Here is a 22,598-nt window from a genome sequence, read left to right on the forward strand (position 1 = left end):
AATCCATTTGAGGGCAACGAGGGGTCTCTCCCAGCTTCTTGGAGCCCCAGGTGTTCCTTGGGTTGCAGCTGCAGCCCTGTCATCAGGTAGCTGTTTGCCTCTGTCTGTCTGTCTCTCTGTGTCTCTTCTCTTTTACAAGACAGTATTCAGGTTGGATTAGGATCCACTGTACTCTGTAATGATCTCACGTTAACTGGTAACATTTTCAAAGACCCTATTTCCAAACAAGGTCACATTCCCAGGCACCGGGGAATTTTGAGACACAATTCAATCCTTAATAGGCTCTTTAGGCATACATGCTATTGTATCTTTTTTCTTTCTTTTATTGTGCTTTAAATGAAGTTGTGTCTTTAGATTAAAAAAACCCAACAAACCGTTGCCGTCGAGTCGATTCCAACTCATACCAACCTTACAGGACAGAGTAGAACTGCCCCATAGGGTTTCCAGGGAGCGCCTGGTGCATATGAACTGCCAACCTTCTGGTTAGCAGCCATAAGTCTTAACCACTATGCCACCAATGCTTCCATTGTCAGGTTAGGCACCTAGAAGTAGAAGTGCTGAGTAAAAACATTCTCATTTCACATTTTAATGAATCAGTTAAACCAGCTGGTGTGGAGCCATCCTGACTCATGGTGACCCCATGTGCTCGTCAGAGTAGCACTGTGCTCCACAGGGTTTTCAGTGGGCGATTTTCTGGAAGGAGATCACCAAGTCTCTTCTGAGGTGCTTCTGGGTAGGCTTGAACCTCCAACCTTGTGGTTAGCAGCCAAGCGTGTTAACCGTTTGTACCACCCACGGACTCCAACATTTCAACAGATATCACCAAATTGACCTCCAGACAGTTGGACCGATTTATATCTCTGCAAGTAACATGCAAGTGAATCTACTTCCTCACACCTTTGCCACCATTTGCTACAAACAAACTTAACTTTTCCTCCAATTTATGAGTGAAAAAAAAATGTATCCTTTTCCTGTTTCAATGTGCACTTTTTTGATTACTAGTACAGTTGATCATGTTTTTGTGAATTACGGTGAATTACTTGTTCATATTTTTAGTCCCTTTTTTCTACTGTTTTGCTTATATTTTTCTTATTGATTTGTGGGAGATTTTTGTTCATTTTGGAGCAAAAATTGTTAAATATATGGCCAATATTTTCTCCTAAGGCTTTTGATTTGAATTTGTCTATGGTATCTTTCTGGTCTGCAATATGTAAGGTACATGTTAATTTATCAGATTTATTTATTTATTTGTTTATTTATTTTTTCAGTTTGAATCTTGATTAGTATCTATTGACTCAGCTCTGTGAGTAACGAGCAATTTGTTATACTCAACCATAAAGGCTACCCTTTCAAACTGATATTCTTTGAATACTTGCTAAACATTTATTTAAAAGGTCAGAAAGAAGCAAATTTTCTTTTAATTAGAATGGGACATGGCCTTCTTTATATGCCAAATAAGGAATTTATGGCACGCTCTCAATGTAGCGAGCATTTTAACTTATTTGGCTTTATCTTTCATTTCATTCTTTCTATCGTTCACAAGCAGACTAAGGATGAAAGTAATATGTCGTACTAACTAAAAACTGTCTTCAAGGCATGTGGCTCAGAATACAAAGAAAGGTAGAGAGCCAACAGGGCTGATGGGAGGGCAGACTCCCATTCTGGGCTTCTGATTCCCACTACCTTCTTCATTCCCACCAATGATCTATCAAAAGAAAACCAAACCCATTGTGACTCCACGTGTTACAGGGTAGAACTGAGGTCCATAGGGTTTTCTTGGCTGTAATCTTTACAGAAACAGATTGCTAGGCTTTCTTCCTCAGTGCCACTAGGTGGGTTTGAACTGCCAATCATCTGTGCCACCCAAGGACTTCTCACCAATGGTCTATTGTTGTTAGTCACCAAATGATCTAGGATCTCCCCATCAGATTTGCTTGGAGGGAGGAGGAGTTAAACCACAGGGTAGATCTTGGACTTGAAACCTGGTGCATTTTTAAAGTAAGAGTTTTGGTTCCCTGCTCTAAACTCTTAAACCATTGAGTTGAACTCTTATTTCTGCTCAACAACGCTGTGTAAGCCTAAGCTGGTGCTCAGTAAGTACTTGCTGACTTCTCTTCCTCCTCCTTTTCCTTCTTCTTTCTGAATACTCATTAGCCCATTTGAGAAAAGCCCAATTATTGAGGTCAGTGGCTCTCAACTGGGGGGTACACAGCAGAAATATTTGGCAGCTTAACAAAAAAAAAAAAAAAAAAAGCCTCCTGGGCTCTAACCTAGATTCGCTGAATCAGAATCACCAGAGGTAGGGCCAGGAATTCTGAAATGTTTAAAATTTCCCCAGGTGATACGGCCTGCAGCCCCGGTCGGGAATAGCTACTGTACCAGTTGCTGTCCAGTCGGCTCTGACTCGAGGGGACCCTGACCATTGCACTCCATGGGCTTGTCTATGGCTCATTTTTCAGAAGTAGATAGCCAGGCATTTCTTCCAAGGTGCCTCTGGTTGGACTTGAACCAACAACCTCTTGGTTAGCAGCTGAGTGGGTTAACTGTTCGCACCACCCAGGGACTTCTATAACTACTCTTAACTTTTAACATATGACTTTACCCTTGAGGGACAGTTAAAGGCCCCAATGAGGATACAGTCTGCCAATGTGAGAATTCTGCAGGACAAATGACCTCGTTCCTTCAACAAATCAATGGCTTAAAAAACTTGGAGGGGGAGGGATGAGAACTGTTATAAATTAAAAGCCTTGAGACATGCCACTCGAACACAATGTGTATACCGTGTTTGGATCCTGGAGAACAAATTGAAAGTAGGCATTTTTGAGACAATTAAGGAAAATGGAACACAGGTTATTTTACACTGCAGAATTATTTTTATTGATATGGTGATATTGGTATGATGGTTGTGTTAAAACACAAAGTCCGTATCTGTTAGAGATAAATACATACTTATAGGTGACATAACATATCTAAGATTTGCTTTTAAATGTTTCTGAAAAGAAAAAAACATGCGGGAGGATATGATAAAGCAAGAATATCAGTGTTGATGTGGTGTGAGTGACTGCTTTTATATCACTTTCTCGCCATAGTCTTGTAACGCCCACCAAATGACTGGGTGGGGCCATGTAAATAAGGGTGCTTGTGGCTCACCAAGAGGATTGGACAGCTCACTAGTAATACAAATAAGGTGTGTGGCACCCCTGTGCGGATGAAACCATGCAAATAAGGTGTATGGAACCCTAATGGCAGAATTGGTCAGTTTTGCACCCTGCTAGGCTTGAAATAAGCCATCCCAGAGGGGGAAAGGGGGGAACCTGACTACCACCAAGAAGAAGAGATGGGAGCGGAGCACGTCCTTTGGACCCGGCCCTGGGCTGAGAACCTCCTAGACCCAGAAGACAGAGAGAGAGCTGTAACACCAGAGATGATACAAGATGGTGAGAAGCGGCGGCAGAGATATGGAGGGGGCAGAACCAGGAGACTGATGTGAGATGGTGTGGTGGGCTTCCCAGCCTACGGAGCAAGGCAGTTATAGTGGGTATGCTGACTCACAGAGTGAGAGAACGGAACGCCTTCAGGCAGGAGGCTTCCTGGTGGAGTGGGGTGCCCCTGGGCACTTATTGGTGGAGCTACAGAGCTTCGTAACACTTGCCCAAGCAGGGCAGAGGCCAGGTCGAGGAGCTGAGGGGCCGAGGGCCAGAGAGAGGCCTGCCTGCGGGCACGGCTGAGGAGAGGCTGTCCTGATCAAAGAACTGTATCCTAAGACCTTCTTGATCCTGAATGGTAACCTGGTACTTCCCTAATAAACCCCATAACTGTGAATATGGTCTGTGAGTTCTGTGTAGCCATTGAAACTGATTACCAAAGCCAGCAGGGAAGTAGAAAGTGCTGTGGCAGGGACAGCTGGTGTCAGAACTGGTACAAAGGTTGGAGAGAGGAGGTGTGTCTGACCTCTGCCTCACAGGAATCAGCCTTGGGCTGCTGATGCTGATTCTCCGCCCCCGTGAAGTTAGAGGAGGTCAGATGTCCTCCCACGCCATTTTTATAGTCAATAACCATGGCAGCTGGGAGATAGGCATGAGAGGGGTTCTTTGTGCTGTTTACTTTATGTAAAAATTTCAGTTAATGAAATTGTTTCTATACAATGACACTATCCATAAGGGTTTGACAACCACACCTGGTTTTCCTGACCCAGTCTCACCTGGGCCTCGTCAGCTCCTTCCTTTGGCAGTTTCTTATTTCCTTTGGGGTGTGCCTGACTGAATCACGTAACTATGGAGGCTCTTCCTGTGGTTCTCCTACCTGCTTCTTTCCCTCAGAGGGAAGTGGAAACTAAACCCTCTACAGTATAGTGAGAAGCCCTGGTGGCACGGTGGTTCAGAGATCAGCTGCTAACCAAAAAGGTCGGCAGTTTGAATTCACCAGCTGCTCCTTGGAAACCCTATGGGGCAGCTCTACTCAGTCAAGTTGGAATCAGCTTCACAGCTATGGGTTTGGTTTGGTTTTTGTTTATAATACAGTCCCTGGTTGGTACAAATGGTTAAGTGCTTGACTGCTAACCACCCACAGGCACCTCAGAAGAAAGGCCTGGCAATCTGCCTTCGAAAGGTCACAGCCTTGAAAACCCTATGGAGCATGATTCTGCTCTGCACACGTCGGTTGCTGAGCGTCAGAATCAACTCCATGGCAGTGAGTTTGGGTTTTGTTTTTTGGTTTTATCCAAGTTTGATTCCAGGACTGGTGATCTACTTCCAAAAACCAGCCACTGAAAACCTTCTGGATCACAAAGGTTCGATTCCGTTGTGTATGGAGTCACCATGAGTCGGGGCTGACTTGGCGGCAGCTAACAACAACAACAACAACAACAACAACAGCAACAACAACAACGTAATATAGTGGAACTGCTGTCAGGGCCAGAGCCTTACCAGCAGAGCTTCCGCAAGCGGCTTCCTTCTTCAACCTTCAGACCTAGTCTTGATTTTTCCCTCCATCAGCTCCATCAGTGGTGCAGCCCAGAGAGCGCTGGATTAGAGCGACAGGGATCTGAATTCCAAGCGAAACTGTGGAGCGAAGCCACAGATGCGTCTTCGGGGAGGACGCTTGGGATCATCAAATCACGTAGGTGAAGCAGACGGGCGAGGCTTCATCTCACAGTCCACATTCAGAGAGGGACAGGAGCCAGAACCATGTGAGTCCAGCCTTAGGGGAAAGGGAGCCACAGGGTATGGAGGGACTGGTTTTTCTGTACCTTGTCTTATAAAGCTATTTCTTCTCCAAACTGTTTCCTTAGACGATGCCCCCACATATTTTATTGTGGTAAAATATGCACAGCACAAAATTTGCTATTTTCACGTATCCGATCCAGTGGCACTAACCACTGCCACAATGTTGTCCAGTCATCACTACTATTTGTTTCCAAAACTTTCTCATCACCCCAAACAGAAACTCTACATCCATTAAACAGTAATTGCTCATGTCCCCTTCCCCCAGCCCACGGTTACCCCTCTGCTTTCTCTATGATTTGTCTATTCTAGAGATGGCACAGAAATGGGACCGTACAGTATTTGTCCCTTTGTGTCTGTCTGATTTCACTCAGCCTGTTTCCCAGGTTCAGTTCTGTATCAAAACTTCTTTCCTATTTATGGCTGAATAATATCCCACTGTATGCTTTTGTTTTTCATGTATATGCCACATCATGTTTATCCACTCAAGGGATGCTAAATTTTTAAATTAAGAGTACGCGTGCGTGTATAAGTGTTTAATAAAAATGACAAGAGGAAAGATGCTACTTTTATAGTCATCCATGCCGTAACTGCAGTCAGACTGTTCGGACACAATTATAAAAGTCACACTGGTGGCTCGTTGTTGTTAGTTGCTATCGCGTCAGTTCCAACTTATGATTACCTTATGTGTAACACAACGAAACTTCGCTCGGTCCCGCGTCACCTTTATGATCATTGGTATGTTTGAGTCCATTGCTTCTACTATTGTGTCAGTCCATCTCATTGGGGGTCTCTCTCATTCTTGCTGACCCTCTACTTTACCGAACATGATGTCTTTTTCTAGCAATTGGTCTTTCCTGATGACATGTCCAAAGTAAGTGCACTGCAAAAAAATACAACAACAATCTGCAGCTTGCCCTAAATTCAGAGGAAATCAACAGCCACTTGAACTTGAATATCTCAAGTCCAAGTTCAATTAAGTACTGTCAACAAAGAACCAAAACAAAAAACAAAAAACCAAACCGTTTGCCTTTGAGTTGATTCCAACTCGTAGCGACCCTAGGGAGACAGAGTAGAACCACTTGATAGAGTTTTTTCCAAGGAGCGGCTGGTGGATTCACTGCTGACCTTTTGGTTATTAGCCGAGCTCTTAACCACTGTGCCACCAGGGCTCCAATCAACAAAGAACACACAGGTACAAAACCATTTTTTCTGGCCTCTCTCACACAACCTTTTGGATTCTCCTGGGCTTGTCAATTCCAGTTAGCACAGCTCAGTTTTCTGATTCAGGCCGCCTCTACCTTTACTCTTTCGCGACATCCTTCAAAGCTCAAATTCCCCTTCCTTCTCAGTTTGTTCATTGCTACAAGAGGAAAGAAGGTGGAACGCAGAGTGGTTGGATGGAGGGAGGCCTGACACTAAACACTAATGGCTTTCTGGCTTTGAGGCTGCCCCTCAGTTCACTTATCATCTCTTTTCCTTTACCTTCCTGCCGGGCAGAAAGTGGCTGCTGTTTTCCCTCCGCAGCTGGTGTCACCTCGTTTTGGGGAGGCATTGGTGGTTCAGCGGTAGAAATCTTGCCTTCCATGTGGGAGACCTGGGTTTGATTCCTGGCCAATGCCCCTCATGCACAACTACCAACCATCTGTCAGAGGTTTGTATGTTACTATGAAGCTGAACAGGCTTCACTGGAGCTTCCAGACTAAGACAGACTAGGAAGAAAGGCCGGGTGAACTAATTCCAAAAATCAGCCAGTGAAAACTCTATGGAGCACAATCGTCTGATCCACAATCCATCATGGGGAAGGGGCAGGACTAGGCATCATTTTGTTCTGTTACGCATGGGGTCTCCATGAGTTGGGGGTCAACTCGTGGGCAGCTATAAACAACAATGTTAAAAGAGGAGGTAAGCTTTGAAGTTCACTCCCTGGCAGCCCACAAGAGCAGGGGAGACACTGAAATGCTCGTGCCAAAATCAAGGAATGCACCAAGGGCTTTGTCTGCACAACCAAGCTCCCTCCCGGAGTTTGTCCTGACAGGTTTAGACTTGACATCCTGGGAAAGAGTCAAACAGTAATAAGTCCCGTCATGTTAGTCTGGGGCGGAAAGAACGGTGGTGCTTAAGCAAGCCAGTTCTGGAACTGTATTCCAGCTCCTCCACTTCCTAGCTGTGGGACCTTGGGCAAGTCCTTTAACTCTCTGAGCCTCAGTTCTCTAGTCTTTACAGCAGGCAGAGTAATGTTGCTAGCTGCTGTTGAGTTGCGCTGGCTTACGGCAACGCCATGAACAATGGACTGGACTGCTGCCCAATTCTGCACCATCCCTATGGTGGGTTGCAGACCAGGCCCTTGTGATCTATAAGGCTTTCACTGACTGATTTTTGGAAGTAGGTCACCAGGCTTTTCTTCCTAGTCCACCTGTTCAGTATCATACCAACACACAACCTCTGCTGACAGATGGGTGGTGGCTGCACACGAGGTGCACTGGCTGGGAATCAAACCTGGTCTCTGCCTAGAGGGCGAGATTCTACTACTGAACCCCCACTGCCCCCATAACTGAACCAAGGGAAAGAATGTCGTCAACAGCCAGTGGGTTGCAGTTCAGTAAATCCAGTAAATGGGGACCCATATCACTACTACCATGTAAACAATTTTCCTTGGTCTGTATAAAACTTCTCTATATCTAATTTTATGGTACAAGAAATTGGGTTTTAAAAATTTAGGAGCTCTGAGTGAGGTAATTCAGGGCAGAGCCAGGTAGGAGTCGGGATCCGACTCCCAGGCCAGGGCTCTTTCCCTTCATCTTCACTGGCCAACTAGGCCCCTCTGCCTGCTTTCCTTTGGGGGAACCAAGGCTACTCTCCAGCTTGGGGAATCAGCAGCTGGTGGATTCGGGTCAGATACCTCAGAAAGGGGCCCAGAGTCCTGGCTTGTACCTGTGCGCACACCAGAATCACCTGGGAAGTTTGGAGGAATAGATGCCTATCCTCCCATCATATGCCCAAGGCCACTACATCAGAATTCCTGGGCTGGGTCTGATCCCAGTGTTTTTTAAAAGTTCCCCGCACTGGGTTGAGTAACGTCTCCCCCAAAGTTCATGTCCTTCTGGAACCTCGGAATGTGATCTTATTTGGAAATACCGTCTTTGCAAATGTATTAGATAGATCAAAATGAAGTCATAATGGACTCAGGTGACCCTAATCCTAGTGTTCTCATAAGTAGAAAAACAGAGACACAGACAGAGAGACCCAGAAGGAAGAATGCCATGTGTTAAGGTTGTGTCAACTTGGCTGGCCATGGGTCTCAGAGGTTTAGCAGTTACGAACGATGTTGTTTGGCAGTTGTATGATGATGTGATCACATCCATGATGAGATTTGATCTAATGTGATCACCTCCATGATGGGATCTGCTGTGAGTAGCCAATCAGTTGAAGGGGGGTTTCCTCGGGGGTGTGGCCTGAACCCAACATAAGTGGTCTTTCTGGCAAGGCTCGTGGGCTTTTTCTTGCTCTAGATCCTACAGCTGGCTCCTGTTGGTCTGACCTCCAGTTCTTAGGCCTTGAGCTAGCAGCTTACTGGCCATCTTGCCTGCCGATCTCGGGATTCGTTGGTCTTCCCAGCCTGTGAGCCAGAGCCCTGCTGTCTGACCTGCTGATCCTGAGTTCACCAGCCTCAGCGGCTACATGAATCAGGAGAAACTCCAGCCTGACCCACAGACTTGGGATGTTCCAGCATTTACAACCGCTTTTTTTTTTTTTAAGCCATTTCCTTGATATAAATCTCTTTCTCTACATATTTATACACTTTACTGGTTTTGTTTCTCTAGAGAACCCAGCCTAAGATACTATGTGAAGACGGAGACAGAGATATTGGAGTGTTGTGTCTACAAGCTAAGAAACCCTAGGATCGCCAGCAATCACTAGAAACTAGGAGAGTCACATGGAATAGTTTCTCCCTCAGAGCCTTCCAAATGAATCAACCTTGCTGACACCTTGATTTTGGACTTCTAGCATCCACAACTGTGAGAGAATAAATTGTTTGGCGCCATCCAGCCTGTGGTACTTTGTAACGGCGGCCCCAGGAGTTTCTCCCATGCATGCAGCAGGGTTGAGCTCCCCCGTGCTAGAGGCACAGAGAGTGCAATGCTGGAAGACCATTGTTTATTATTTGGAGCACATTAGAAGACAGCAATTACGAAGCCTCACTTGACCCAGAGTGCGCTCTCTCTGACCATGGCTTTGAGACCGGCTCCCTTCCTTGCTCTTGACCAGGAAGGCCAGCTCCTGCAAACTTGCCCCCATCTCTCAGGATTTCCTCGAAACCCTGTCCCATCTGTTTATGCAGTAGGCTTGCACCACTAGGCTGTCAAGTAAACAGTGCCCCCTCAGACATGTGAGTCTGGAGCTCTGGAGGGAGACTGAGCTGGAGATGTAAATCTTGACTTGCTCAGCTAGTCACAGAAAGGGAAGTCGTGACATCGGATGAGATGGCCCAAGAAGTCAGGAGGTTTCTAGTGGGGCTTTTGTTGTTTATGGATTCCAAACCATGGCGACCCCATGTATGCAGAGTAGAACTGCTCCATGGTGTTTTCAAGGCTGTGACCTTTTGGAAGCAGATCACCTGGCCTGTCTTCCGAGGAGCCTCTGGGTGGATTTGAACCACCAATCTTTTGGCTAGTAGTGAAGAACTTAGCTGATGCACCATCGAGGGACTCCTGTGGGGCTCTCAGGGGTAACCAATATTTATTCAGAGGCCTTCGGTGCTGCAAACTGTTAATGTGCTCAGCTGCTAATCAAAAGGTTGGAGGTTTGAATGCACCCAGAGGTGCCTTGGAAGAAAGGCCTGGTGATCTACATCCAAAATATCAGCCATTGAAAACCCTGCGAAGCAAGTTCTACTCTGACACACATGGGACTGCCATGAGTCAGAGCCAATTGTACAGCAATTGGCTTAATACTTAGTCAGTTCTCTTGGAATCTCAGGGGCTGGTTTCATGTGCCATCATTTTTGTTCCCTTCAGTTCAGGTAGATCCTCTTGCACCGTCAGGCCAGCCGGGAAGGTTGAGACTGCAGCCATCTGTCTGGGCCAAGGAAAGGTTCTAGGAGCTAGGAGATCTTGTCTCCTGTGACTCCACATTTTGAATCCTGCTCAGCCTCAGGGGCTATCTGCATATGGCCTGCTTCACCTGGGCTGGAGGGGTGCAGGGGAGAATGGGGCGGGGGGGGGGTGCTGTTGGCAAGAGGAGCACGGAGGAGAGTCGCAGGGGTGTCCTCTGGGGGTGGTGGGTATGGGAAGAGCTTCGGGGGGCTTTCGGGCAGGAAGGGGAGATGGGGAGGAGGGGAGGGCCAGAGGGACCATCAAGAGAGGGAAAGGAGGCCAGCAGATCTCTTCCCCTGCATTCCTCCTGGAGTTTTTTAGTTTCCTTGGTTATAGAAGAAAAGCAATTAGCAAATTCAGTCAAAAGAGCCAGAAATGGAGATTGTTTGCGCATTTTGGGGCCAACATGCATTAGTGAAGGAATGTGACCAGAACTATATATAACCCGCTCTTGGCCCACCCACCTGTCCCGCCGAGTGAGCTATGGTCTGTTTGTTCTGGGCTGGTATGTAGCTCATTTCACTCTGGGAGCCCACCATCTGGGCCAGAGCCTTGCTGCCAGTAGCTCTCGGTGACCATATATGGCAAAATGATATATGTGATAAAAAGAAGCCAAATTCTCCAGTTGTGTCAGCCCCCGGAGCACGCAGCCTGCCTGCTCCGACGGGACCTCATCCAGCCCTGCTCCCTGTCTCCCGCCCCCACCTTACGCCTGCGGAAACCAAAGGGGCTCAGCGATTGGCTGGGGGAGCCGAGTGGGCGGGGCCTCCCTCCATCGCAAACTCCGGTGGATTTTCACGGTGTTTGGGTGGGGGTTGGGGTGGCAAGGGCGGTTAGAGAGGTGAGAACCTGCGCGTGTTTTTGACCCGGGCCTTAAACCAGGAAGACCAGAAGAGTGAGAAATCAGTATGCATGTGGGTAGGGGGTGGGGCACAGTCCCATCTGGGTCCTTTCCACCCCTAATTCCAAAGATGAAATGGCCACCATGGTCCCCAACATCCCCCGAGATCGCTTGATCATTAACCCCTAGTCCAGATGGCTGGGTATATTTGTATTTAAATTTTTTCCTCACCCTCCGTTTATTTTTTTCCCTTGTTCCCTGTCCCCAGCAGCCAAACCAATGCACAGCTGCACCCGTGCTCACGCGCCCTGGACCAGGTGCTGAGGGAAGGTGATCAGCACAGACAAGAGCCCAGAAGCAACTCCCCCTGGGGGAGAGGGGAGGCTTGTGGGGGAGACACAGGGCTGAGGAAGCTTTTGGGAAGAGGTGACACTGGAGCCCAGTCTTTAAAAACAAGCAGTAGTTGGCCTAATCTTGGGTGTGGATTAGGAACGGAAGCCCCAGGCTGAGGGAAGAGGACACGTAAAGGTCAGGAGGAGACAGCGAGAGAGAGTCTATATGGGGGTGGTAGATAGGAGGTTGGGGAGGCAGGCAGGCCCAGAGCGTGGAGACCATCTCCAGGAAGTGTTAAAGGGTCTGGATCTCTGCCCACCTCCCCTCCTCATATCTCATACCTGAGCCACCACTCCTGAGCATTTGCATATACCCATTTGCCAGATTAGGTGTACACACACATGTCCTGGGTTGTACACATATATATCCTTGGGTACACACGTACAAGTTCTGTGGTGCATACACACATGTCCCATTGTACACACGCATGTCCAGTGGTATATACACACACATATGTCCTGTATGCACACACACACGTTCCATGGCATATACATACATCCCATTGTGTACACACACATGTCCTGGGGTGTACACGTATATATCCTGTGGTGTGCATACATGTCCCATGGTATACACGCACATGTCCCATGGTGTACACACACATATGTCCTGTGTGCATGCACATGTCCTGTGGTATATCCTGGGTGTACACATATATATCCTGTGGTGTGCATACATTTCCCATGGTGTACATACACATGTCCCGGGGTGTACACATATATATTCTGTGGTGTGCATACATGTCCCATGTTATACACACACGTCCCATGATGTACACACACGTGTCCTAGATTATACACATATATATCCTGTGGTGTGCATACATGTTCCATGGTATACCCACACATGTCCAATGGTGTACATACACATCCCGTAATGTACATGCACACACACAGACACACACACACAGACATACTTAGGAATGCGTACAGAGACGCCAGCTCATGCCTCCCCATTACCACGTCCCATAAGCAAGGAAATTTAGCAAAAGGGAAGAAAAGAACAATGAAGTACAAATGAGAACCAGGAGAGAGGCAGGGGGTAAAGGCATTCAGCCAGGAAGGGGTGTGTGTGGGAGTGGGAAGTGTGTGGGCGGAGAGCAGGAGCCGGTTGTTGGAGGAAAGGGACATTCTAGCATGCTCTGGACCCCCTCCTTAGGGGAGGCACAGGCCAGAGTGGAGACAGCTGGCCAGCAGAGGTAAGGGGGGCAAACACAGGCGCTGTCCCAGCATTCCCAACGGCAGCTCAGGATGTTCGTGTCTGTGTTTTCACATGGGGTCAACCCCGTCCACACACAACCCCTCACACTTCGTCTGTGGGAACGCTGGCTCCTGCTTTAGCTCACCCTCTCTCAGCTGACCACAGAGCTGGGGCACTGAGGGCAGGGGACCTCTGTGAAAATGCTCTGGTAGAGCCCAGGAGGGACATGGGGCCTGGGGCCTTGTTTGGCTTTGTCCCTCCAGTGTGCGTACTTTGACCAGATGTGTCCCTGACCTGAGGGGTGAGCGTCACATATTGAACATGCCTTCAGGGAGGATAAGATTTTAGGACTCAGGTTAGGCATTGTTCCACCAGGAAGTTCTCGGTGGACCCCTAAGCCGGGGCAGGTCCCCTCCTGTGTACACTAGGGAGTCATGATGCAGCGGGATATGCCCAGGGGGACAAGGTGTAAGCTGTGATGTCATTTATGACCTAGGCTCAGAAGTCACACATGATCACTTCCACTGTGTCCTGTTGGTCACTCAGAGAGGTCCTGGTGCAATATGGGAGGAGATTACATGGGGCATGAATACTTTTTTTTTTTTGAATACTAGGAGGTGATGATCTTTAAGGTCCGTCTTGGAGACTGGTTACCAAACCCACTAAATTTTGGAGTAATTTGTTACATAGCAATAGGTAAGTGAAGAGCCCTGGTGATACAGTGGTGAAGCATTCAGCTGTTAACCTAAAGGTTGGTGGTTCGAACCCATCAGCCACTCTGCAGGAGAAAGATGTGGTAGTCTGCTTCTGTAAAGATGTACAGCCTTGGAAACTCTATGGGGCAGTTCTACTCTGTCCTAGAGAGTCGCTATGGACCAGAATTGACGAGTAATACGGGGTGGATCACCTTGAACTCACCTGGTTTTTCCCTCTCTCTCAAAGTGGCAGGTGGCTGACAGGGACTGTCAAATAAGGTTGGGCTGGACTTAACTCTGATCTCTATATTAGAAAGGATTCTTTCTAGTACAAGGGACAAAAATTCACCTCAGACTGGCTAAAGGATAGAAATTTATTGGCCCACATAACAGACAAGCCCAGAAATGGTGCTGGTTTCAGGAGTGGCTGGAGCTAAGCTTTCATGAGAAAGTACATGGTGAATTGCCAAGTGGGAGGCATGGATGAGTTACAGGTGTTTGTAGGAGGAAGCGGTCAATGGTGGTGAGAATGATGGGTGTTACAGATTGAACTGTGTCCACCCAACATATGTATTGAAATCCTGGCCCCTATACCTGTAAGTACCATTCTGTTTGGGAATAACGTTTTCCTTGTTATGTTAATTAGGTCATACCTGAGTAGGGTGGGCTCTAAATCTAATCACTTCTGGGATATAAAAAGAGACATAGAGACGCATGCAGGGAGAAGAGGAAGACAGATGACAGGGACAGATGCTCTATAAGATTGCTGGCAGCTACTGGAAGCTGAGGGAGACAAGGAAGGACCTCCCCCTAGAGCCACGCCATGAATTTGGACTTCGGGCCTCCTCAACTGTAAGAATTACATTTCTGTTCTTCAAAGCCCCCCATTTGTGGTATTTGTGTTCAGGCAGCAGTAGGTAACTGAGACAACAGGTAATGCAGGTTCACTGTACTATTCTCTGTAGTTTTGCATATGTTTTCAAATTTCTATCACAAAAACAAAAAATGGGGAGGCTTCTTAGGAGACTGGGCAGTTTGTTGGTCTGTCTGTCTTCGCACACACATAGAATGATCCTCTGTATTGATTTGCCCCAGAAACATAGCTGGTTACCCCACCCCCAAGTCCCCAAGACCTTCCAAATGACGAGTCTTATCCAAAAGCCCCCTTCCTCTGACCCCCATATCTATTGTGTCTATCTGCTGCTTTCAGTAAATCAGTCAAAATTGAGGGCTCCTGCCTTGCCCAAGTGGTTGAGTCACTCAGCTTTTCTGGATAAAAGGAACAGCTTCTGAGGACAAAGGCTGGCATCTATCTTACTGACTACTCTAACCCCAGTGCTGGAGGACAGTGGGTTCAGTGGTAGAACTTTCTTATTCCATGCAGGAGGCCTGGGTTCAATTCCTAGATGATATACCTCATTCACAGCCACAACCCTTCCTCAGTGGAGGCTTGCATGTTGCTGTGATGTGGAACAGGTTTCAGTGGGACTTCCAGACTAGGAAGAGGGCCTGGTGATCTACTTTCAAAAAAATCAGCTGATGAAAACCCTATGGATCACAACAGGTCAGTCCACAACCGATCATGAAGGTGGCGTAGAACCAGGCAGTGTTCCGCTTCTATTGCACATGGGGCTTCCACGAGTCAGGGTGACTTGATAGCAGCTAACAACCACCCCAGTGTTCAGGACACGGCTTGGCACACAGTAGATGCTCAGGAAATAGGTATAGAATGAATAAAATATCTTCAAGAAAAAGGGAGTTTTTGAGGATACAGAAGGTCCAGAACTAGAACTGGAAGTCAGAAGGGACAGCCCCAGGGCCAGCGATTCTGTCTCTTTCTCAGCAGCTGTGGATTGTCTTGCTCCCCGCGTCTCTCCTCAGTATGCGTTTGTCTATTCCACTTTTGCTTCTTCTGGCTTCCTCTGCTGAGTTGGTTCCCACATCACTTAGCTTGCCATGGCTCCATTTCCACCTCATGGCATCGTCCACTGCCAACTTTCGCTTCCTGCCTTCCAGAAGCCTTCCAGTGCCAGCGACTCTCTTCTCCAGACTAGATCCTTCCTGTCAACATTTAAACAAACTAAGACTCTCCCACTGAAATAACAAACCAACCTCTTTTAACCACAGATCCTCCTTCCATTCACAGTCTTCCTACTGCCTTCCTTCCATTCACAGCCAACTTCTTAAAAGAGTGGTCCATATTTCCTGTTTGCATTTCTTCACCTCATGCGTGATTTTTACTCATTCCATCACTCCGCCAACATAACTCTTGCCATGGTACCAGTGACATCCTAGTTTCCCAAATCCTCATCTCACATGAGCCCTCAATAGCATTAGACGTAATTAGCCAATCCCTCCTTGAATTCACCTGGTTTTTCTCCTTTCTCCGGTTGCTCCATCTCAGCCTTCTTCATAGGCTTATCCTCCTCTCTCAGGCCATTAAGTGTGGGCATTCCTCCAGGCCTGACCTCAGGGCTCCCCTCTTATCTCACGCTGTACTTTCTCACTGTGCAGGTCATTTGTGTTACTTATTCAGACCTTTTTGTTACTATGTATACATCTATGACTCCTGTGAGAGCAGTGGTCCTTCAGGGGTAGAATTCTTGCCTTCCATGCAGAAGACCCAGGATTGATTCCTGGCAAATACACCTGTTATGGTTGAATTGCATCCTCCCAAAATGTGTGTCGGCTTGGCTAGGCCATGATTCCCAGTATTGTGTGGTTGGCCACCATTTCATGATCCGATGTAATTATCCTATAAATTGTAAATCCTAACCTCTATGATGTTGATGAGGCAGGATTAGAGAAAGTTATATTAATGAGGCAGGACTCAATCTACAGGATTAGGTCGTGTCTTGAGTCAATCTCTTTTGAGATACAAAGGAAAGAACCAAGCAGAGAGACAGGGTGATCTCACTACCAAGCAAGGGTAGCCAGGAGCACACATCCTTTGGACCCAGGGTCCCTGTGCTGAGAAGCTCCTAGACCAAGGGAAGATTGATGACAAGGACCTTCTCTCAGAGCTGACAGAGAGAGAAAGCCTTCCCCTGGAGCTGGCACCCTGAATTTGGACTTCTAGCCTCCTAAACTGTGAGAGAATAAGCTTCTGTTTGTTAAAGCCGTTCACTTACTTGTGGTATTTCTGTCATAGCAGCACTAGATGACTAAGACAACACCTCACTGCAAGGTCAGTGCACCTCAGTCATGGCTCATTGACCATCCATCTGTCAACGGAAGCTTACGTGTTGCTATGATACTGAATAGGTTTCAGTGGAGCTTCCAGACTAAGACATACTAGGAAGAAAGGCTTGGTGATCTACTTCTAACAATCATCCAATAAAAACCCCATGGATCACAGCAATGTGATCTGCAACCAATTATGGGGATGGGCAGCACTGGGCAGCATTTTGTACTCTCGCGTATGGGGTCACCGTGAGTTGGGGGCCGACGCGATGGCAGCTAACAACAACACAACTCCTCTGGTAATCATTTGTTTTCCTCTCTTTTCAAGAACATGTTAGGGTTGTATTTCCCAATTCCTTGGGACATAAACAGGAGCTTAGGTGGCACATGTCATTTCAGGGCAGAAATTTTAAGAGTCACTGTGCAATGCACTATGTCCCTCTTCTTTGCCTTAATCATAGTAGAAGCTCATGTTGAGAGGGAGGTTTTATCAGCCTGTTCTCCAAGTGTCTATGGTGAGCAAAGCCTTCCCGATGATCTGTGCTGGACTTGTAGCATCGTGAGAAACAAGCCTTGCTTCATTAAGATTTGAGTTATATACCTTCCTGTCTACCTACCTACCTACCCACCCACCCACCTACCTACCTAACTACCTATCTAATCTATCTTCTATCATGTATCTATCATTTATGATATCTTTGTCAGGTTTAAGGTATTTTTTTTTGGCTTTATAAAATGAGTTGTGAAGTGTTCCTCCTGCTCTATTTTTTGAAAGACTTTGTGTTATTTCTTCCTTAAATATTTGATAGAATTCACTAGTGAAACTACCTGGAATTGGAGTTTTCCTTGTGGGAAGGATTTTCATAATGAATTCAATTTTTTAAATAAGTGTAGCTGTTCAGATTTTCTATTTCATCTTGTGTCAGTTTTGGTAAGTTGTAATTTTCAAGGAATTTGTCCATTTCATCTACGTTGTCAAATTTATTGGCATAAAGTTGTTCATCGTGTTTTCTGATTTTAATATCTGCAGAATCTGTGGTGATAGCTTCTCTTTCATTCTTTGTATTAGTAATTCGTGTTCTCTTTTTTGATCAGTCTAGCTAGGACTTTATCAATTTTTTTATTTAATCAACTTTTGACTTTGTTAATTTTCTATGTCCCAAATATTTGCTCTTACCATTATTATTTCTTTTCTTCTACTTTGGGTTTACTTTGCTCTTCTTTTTTGAGCTTTTTGAGGTAGAACTTTGCCTTGTTGATTTTTATCTTTTTTTTTTTTTTTAAATAAAACAAAATCATTTTCTTTAAGCACTCCTTTAGCTGGATACCACACTTTTGATAGATTATATTTTCATTTATCTATCAGTTGAAAATATTTTCTAATTTCTCCTGTGATTTCTTCTTTTACCTGTGGCTTAGAGATGTGTGTTTAATTTCCAAATATCTGGGTTCTTCTAGGTCTTTCATTGTAATTGATTTCTAATTTAATTCCCTCGTGATCAGAGAACATACTCTGTAAGATTTCAATATTTTGAAATGTATTGAGACTTGTTTTATGGTCCAACATATGGTCTATCTTGACAGACATACAATGTGCACTTGGAGTGTTCTATAAATGTCAATTAGGTCAAAGTGGTTGATAATCATTCTTCTGATCTCCTATCTCTTTACTGATTTTTCTTTTCTTCTTCTTTTTTTTTTTTTTTTTTTACCATAGCATATGCTAGCCAACCCTGAATGGTACAATTCTCAAATTTATATCTCTAGCCTTGAGTCTCTAAGCTCCAGGTCTGCATCTGACTGTTCATACATCTTTACTTGGATGTCTCAATACCTAAATACCTCAAATTAAGTATTTTCAAAAATGAGCTCATGATCTTTCCCCATAAAACTGGTACTTTTCCAATGTTTCCTATCTCAGTTGATGGCATCTCTACCATCCATCCAGTTCTCCAAACCAGAAACCTTCAGTGCAGCTTGGACTTCTTCCTTCAATATTAGTGACAGGTTTGTACTTCAGGATAGATCTTGAAACGTTCTTTTTGACTATGAATGTGACACCATTCCTCTTCAATTTGTCATTCCCAGTATAGTAGACAATATGATAGCCTGATTCAATGTGGCCAGTACCAGTCTGTCCATTTAAGCTCACCAATGCCTACAAGGTCGATCTTTATGTGTTCCATTTCATTTTTGACAACTTCCAATTTTCTTAGATTCATACTTCGTACATTCCATGTTCTGATTATTAATGAATGTTTGCAGGTGTCTCTCCTCATTTCGAGTCATGCCACATCAGCAAATGAAGGTTCCAAAAGCTTTATACCTACTACATTATTAAGGCTGACTCTACTTTGAGGAGGCAGCTCCTCCCCAGTTGTATTTCTAACGCCTTCCAACCCGAGGGGCTCATCTTCCAGCACTATACCAGACAATGTTTTGCTGCTATTCATAAGGTTTTCACTGACTGGCCAATTTTTTCAGAAGTGGATTACCAGGTCCTTCTTCCTAGTCTGTCTTAGTCTGGAAGCTCTGCTGAAACCTGTCCACAAGGGGTGACCCTGCTGGTTTTTGAAATACTGGTGGCACGGCTTCCACCACTACAGCAACATGCAAGCCACCACAATACGACAAACTGACAGACACGTAGTGAGTTCAGCATCAGAGCAACATGCAAGGCTCACTGACAGACAGGTGATGGCTGTGCACGAGGTGACATACACTGGCCAGGAATTGAGCCTGGTCTCCTGCGTGGAGGGGAAGAATGTTACCACTGAAACACCACTGTCCTCTTAGTGGCATTTAGTATACTGTATCCAAAATGTTGTACAATCATCACCCCGAAAGAATGTGTACCAGAACATGTCCCTCACCCCAAAAGAAAACCCTGCAGCAAGTAAGCAGTCACTCCTCATTCTCCCCTCTCCCCTCCCTCCGGCAACCACCAATCTGCTTTCTGTTTCTACGAATTTACCTATTCTGGGTATTTCATATAAACAGAATCATACAATACGTGAAATTTTGTGACTTTCTTCATTCATTGAACATGATGTTTTCGAGGTTCATCTGTGTTGTTGCATGAATCGGAACTCCATTCCTTTCTATAGTTTTATATATATTTTAATTATCTTCTTTGTAAAGGGCTTGGCACTCCCTTCACCTGACTTACTTCAGAGGCTTGTTACATTTGTGGGGAGCAGTACAGACATCCGTGAGTCCCTATTTCCCCGAATGAGTTGTCCCCAGGGAACAGCTAGAGGTCCTCATTCCTGGGGCTTTTATATATGCATAAACAGCATCCCCTTAAAATCACCCCCTCTTCTCAGATACCTGCTGTTTTTCCATTGTCCCTGAGACGTTTGAGCTGGGACAAAGTGGACCGGTAACTCATTCCTGGAGTTTACTAATGCGGGAGGAAATATCGCATAACTTTAGGAACAGGGGCTGTAGATTCAGACAGACCTGAATTCCAATCCCGACCCCTTCAGCTTCCAAGCTGCAGGACTTTGGGCAAGTTAACCTCTCTGGGCCCCATTATCTCCTCTGTAAAATGGAAATAGCAAAATTGCAAAGACCAAAAGAACTTTTATGAGGTTACGCAGAATGTCTGTTGTAGTGGCTCTAGGTTCAAGGCACATTAGCATCCTAAAGGCTCTGAGAATCCTGCAATCAAGAAGCCTATTTAACCCAGCTTTCCCCAAACTATCTGACAACAGGTTTGCAAAACACAACTAGACAAGGGTTACCAGTGCTGTATAGAAAGTAATTCGGGAAACACATCTCTAGAAAATTTAGCTTTTATCTGCAGATCACTGTGGACCTTCAAAAGCACCACAAATGAGATCCAGATGGCTTGGCCTCCTGCAGAATCGTTTTAACGAAGCTGTGTCTGGAGAGTTATGTCTCTGGATTTTATCGAGGGGTGCTGGAACTCTAATGAATTCCATGACTGTGTTCTCTGCAGGGACACTGTGGAGGACATTGTGTGAGGGTCTTCAGTGCTCAGGGACCAGTAAAAACTGGTGATGGTCACAGAGGTGTGGACTGTTTTAAGTGGGGTGGACCCTAAGGTTAGAGGCCAGCTTATTTAACCACTTCATTTTATAGATGAAACAGCTGAGGCCCGGCTAGAAAGGCCAAGTAACATGCCCAAGGATGCACAGAAGTAAGGGGCAGAGCCCAGAACTCAGAGCCGGCTGTCCACATGGCATGGAAGCTGTTGGGCTCTGAGGGAGATAATGTTTTTTTGGTTAGAACTGGGCATATGAGGGACCTACCTCCCAGTAGGAGCTGGTAGGTCCCTTGGCTCTTGGCTTCTTCTCCTGACCTGGATATGAGGAGGGAGGTAAGGTGAAAGATTATGGCTGAAGGTCAGGGGTTAATAGGACTGAGTCCAGATGGCAAGCAGCTGGGCTGAGGCACAAACCAAGGCCTGCTTCTTTCCCTTTCTGGTGATTTCAGGGATGGAGAGGCAGGAGAGGAACTTGCAACAGATGGAAGGGAGACCAGAAAGAATTCGGAAAGGCCCAGCTCTTAGAAAATGAGGAGGAAATGTTTTCTGCTCCAAAAGAACATTATTTACAAGAAAGGGGGCAGGAGGGACAGGGTCCTACCCTGGTAGACTGGTGGGCTCTGGCTCCCATTTCTTGGCTGTGACTGATCATACCAATCCATGTTTCTAAGACAACTGAGCAACCAGAAAAGAACAACAACATTCACAGTGATAAGAGGTGGCTGTTGCAGGCTGGGCCAAGCCAGACAAGTTGAGCTCAAAGATCAGAAGTTTTGAGGTCAGTTCTAAATTTAGAGTCCAATTTTTGAGGAAGCCAAAATGAGCTCTCCCTGCCTGAAGTGTGTCAGAAGAATGGAAGCTCCAAATCCCAAGGGGCAACTGGTAGAGAGGGGGCGGGAGCCTCCTTTCAGCCAGGATGTTAATAATGAGATCAGTCAGGCTCTTTTCTTTTTTAACTTTGTGTCTTTTCAAACTAAGAGCTCTGAAAGAACTGCATATCACATTCCCTTTTCTCTCTCCCCTGCTGCCTTTTTTTCCTTTATTACTCAGAAAGACCCTCAAAACAACTTAGGAGGTGTGTAGAGGAGGCCACATGCAGACATCCAGCTTCCCCTCAGGATCCAGCCCAGAGTACCAGGCCCACCCCCCAGACTTTCCCTTGTACGTGAGCTCCTCACAGTAGGAAGAAGGAAGGTTACTCACCAGAGTGGACCCTTTCTGTTGGCTCAAACCTGGTAAAATCTCCTCACTGAACGGCTCTTGAGATTGACACCAGCACTATGTTGATGCCAACGAGCTCCAGAGATTGGTCACTGGAGCCCCAAGCATTATGGATTCCCTACTGTATTGGCTTCTTAGGGCTACTGTAATGAGGTGGGTGGCTTAGAAGAACAGAAATTGATCGTCTCACAGTTCTGGAAACTGGGAGTCTGAGGTCAGGTTGTCGCTGTGGTGATTTCTGCTGAGGCTTTGAGGAAGAATCACTTACATGCCTCTCTCCCAGCTGCTGGTAGCTCCAGGTGTTCTTCGACTCACAGCTGCAGCATCACATGGCATCCTTCCTCTGCTCCCTGCCTCTGGATCTTCTCCTCTTTATAAGGACACCACTTGTATCAGATTAGGAGCCCTGGTGGTGCCATGATTAAACTCTTGGCTGTTAACAGAAAGGATGGCAGTTTGAACCCACCAGCCACTCTGCGAGAGAAAAAACCTGGTTATCTGCTCCCATAAAGATTAAACAAACAAACGAACGAAAAAACCAAACCCATTGCCATCAAGCCAATTCTGACTCACAGCAACAGCAGATGGTGGATTCAGACTGCCTCCCTTTTGGCTTAACAGCCTAGTTCTTCACGGCTGCGCCACCAGGTCTCCCTGTAAAGATTTCAGCCTAGAAAACCCTATAGGGCAGTTCTACTCTGTCCTATAGGATGCTATGGGTTGGAATCGACTGGA

General features: G+C 46.1%; 1 long non-coding RNA gene across 1 annotated transcript in view; it reads right to left on the reverse strand.

Annotated features, from left to right (window-relative positions):
• Window positions 1-22,375, reverse strand: part of LOC104846517 (uncharacterized) — an 83,305-nt gene extending 60,930 nt beyond the window's left edge. The window contains exon 1 of the long non-coding RNA XR_775924.3: window positions 21,846-22,375. This is a non-coding gene — a long non-coding RNA (uncharacterized LOC104846517). The remainder of the gene's footprint in view (window positions 1-21,845) is intronic.
• Between the last annotated feature and the right edge of the window lie 223 nt (window positions 22,376-22,598).

This window comes from Loxodonta africana, chromosome 18 (assembly GCF_030014295.1).
Source record: "Loxodonta africana isolate mLoxAfr1 chromosome 18, mLoxAfr1.hap2, whole genome shotgun sequence".
Classification (NCBI taxonomy): Eukaryota; Metazoa; Chordata; class Mammalia; order Proboscidea; family Elephantidae; genus Loxodonta; species Loxodonta africana.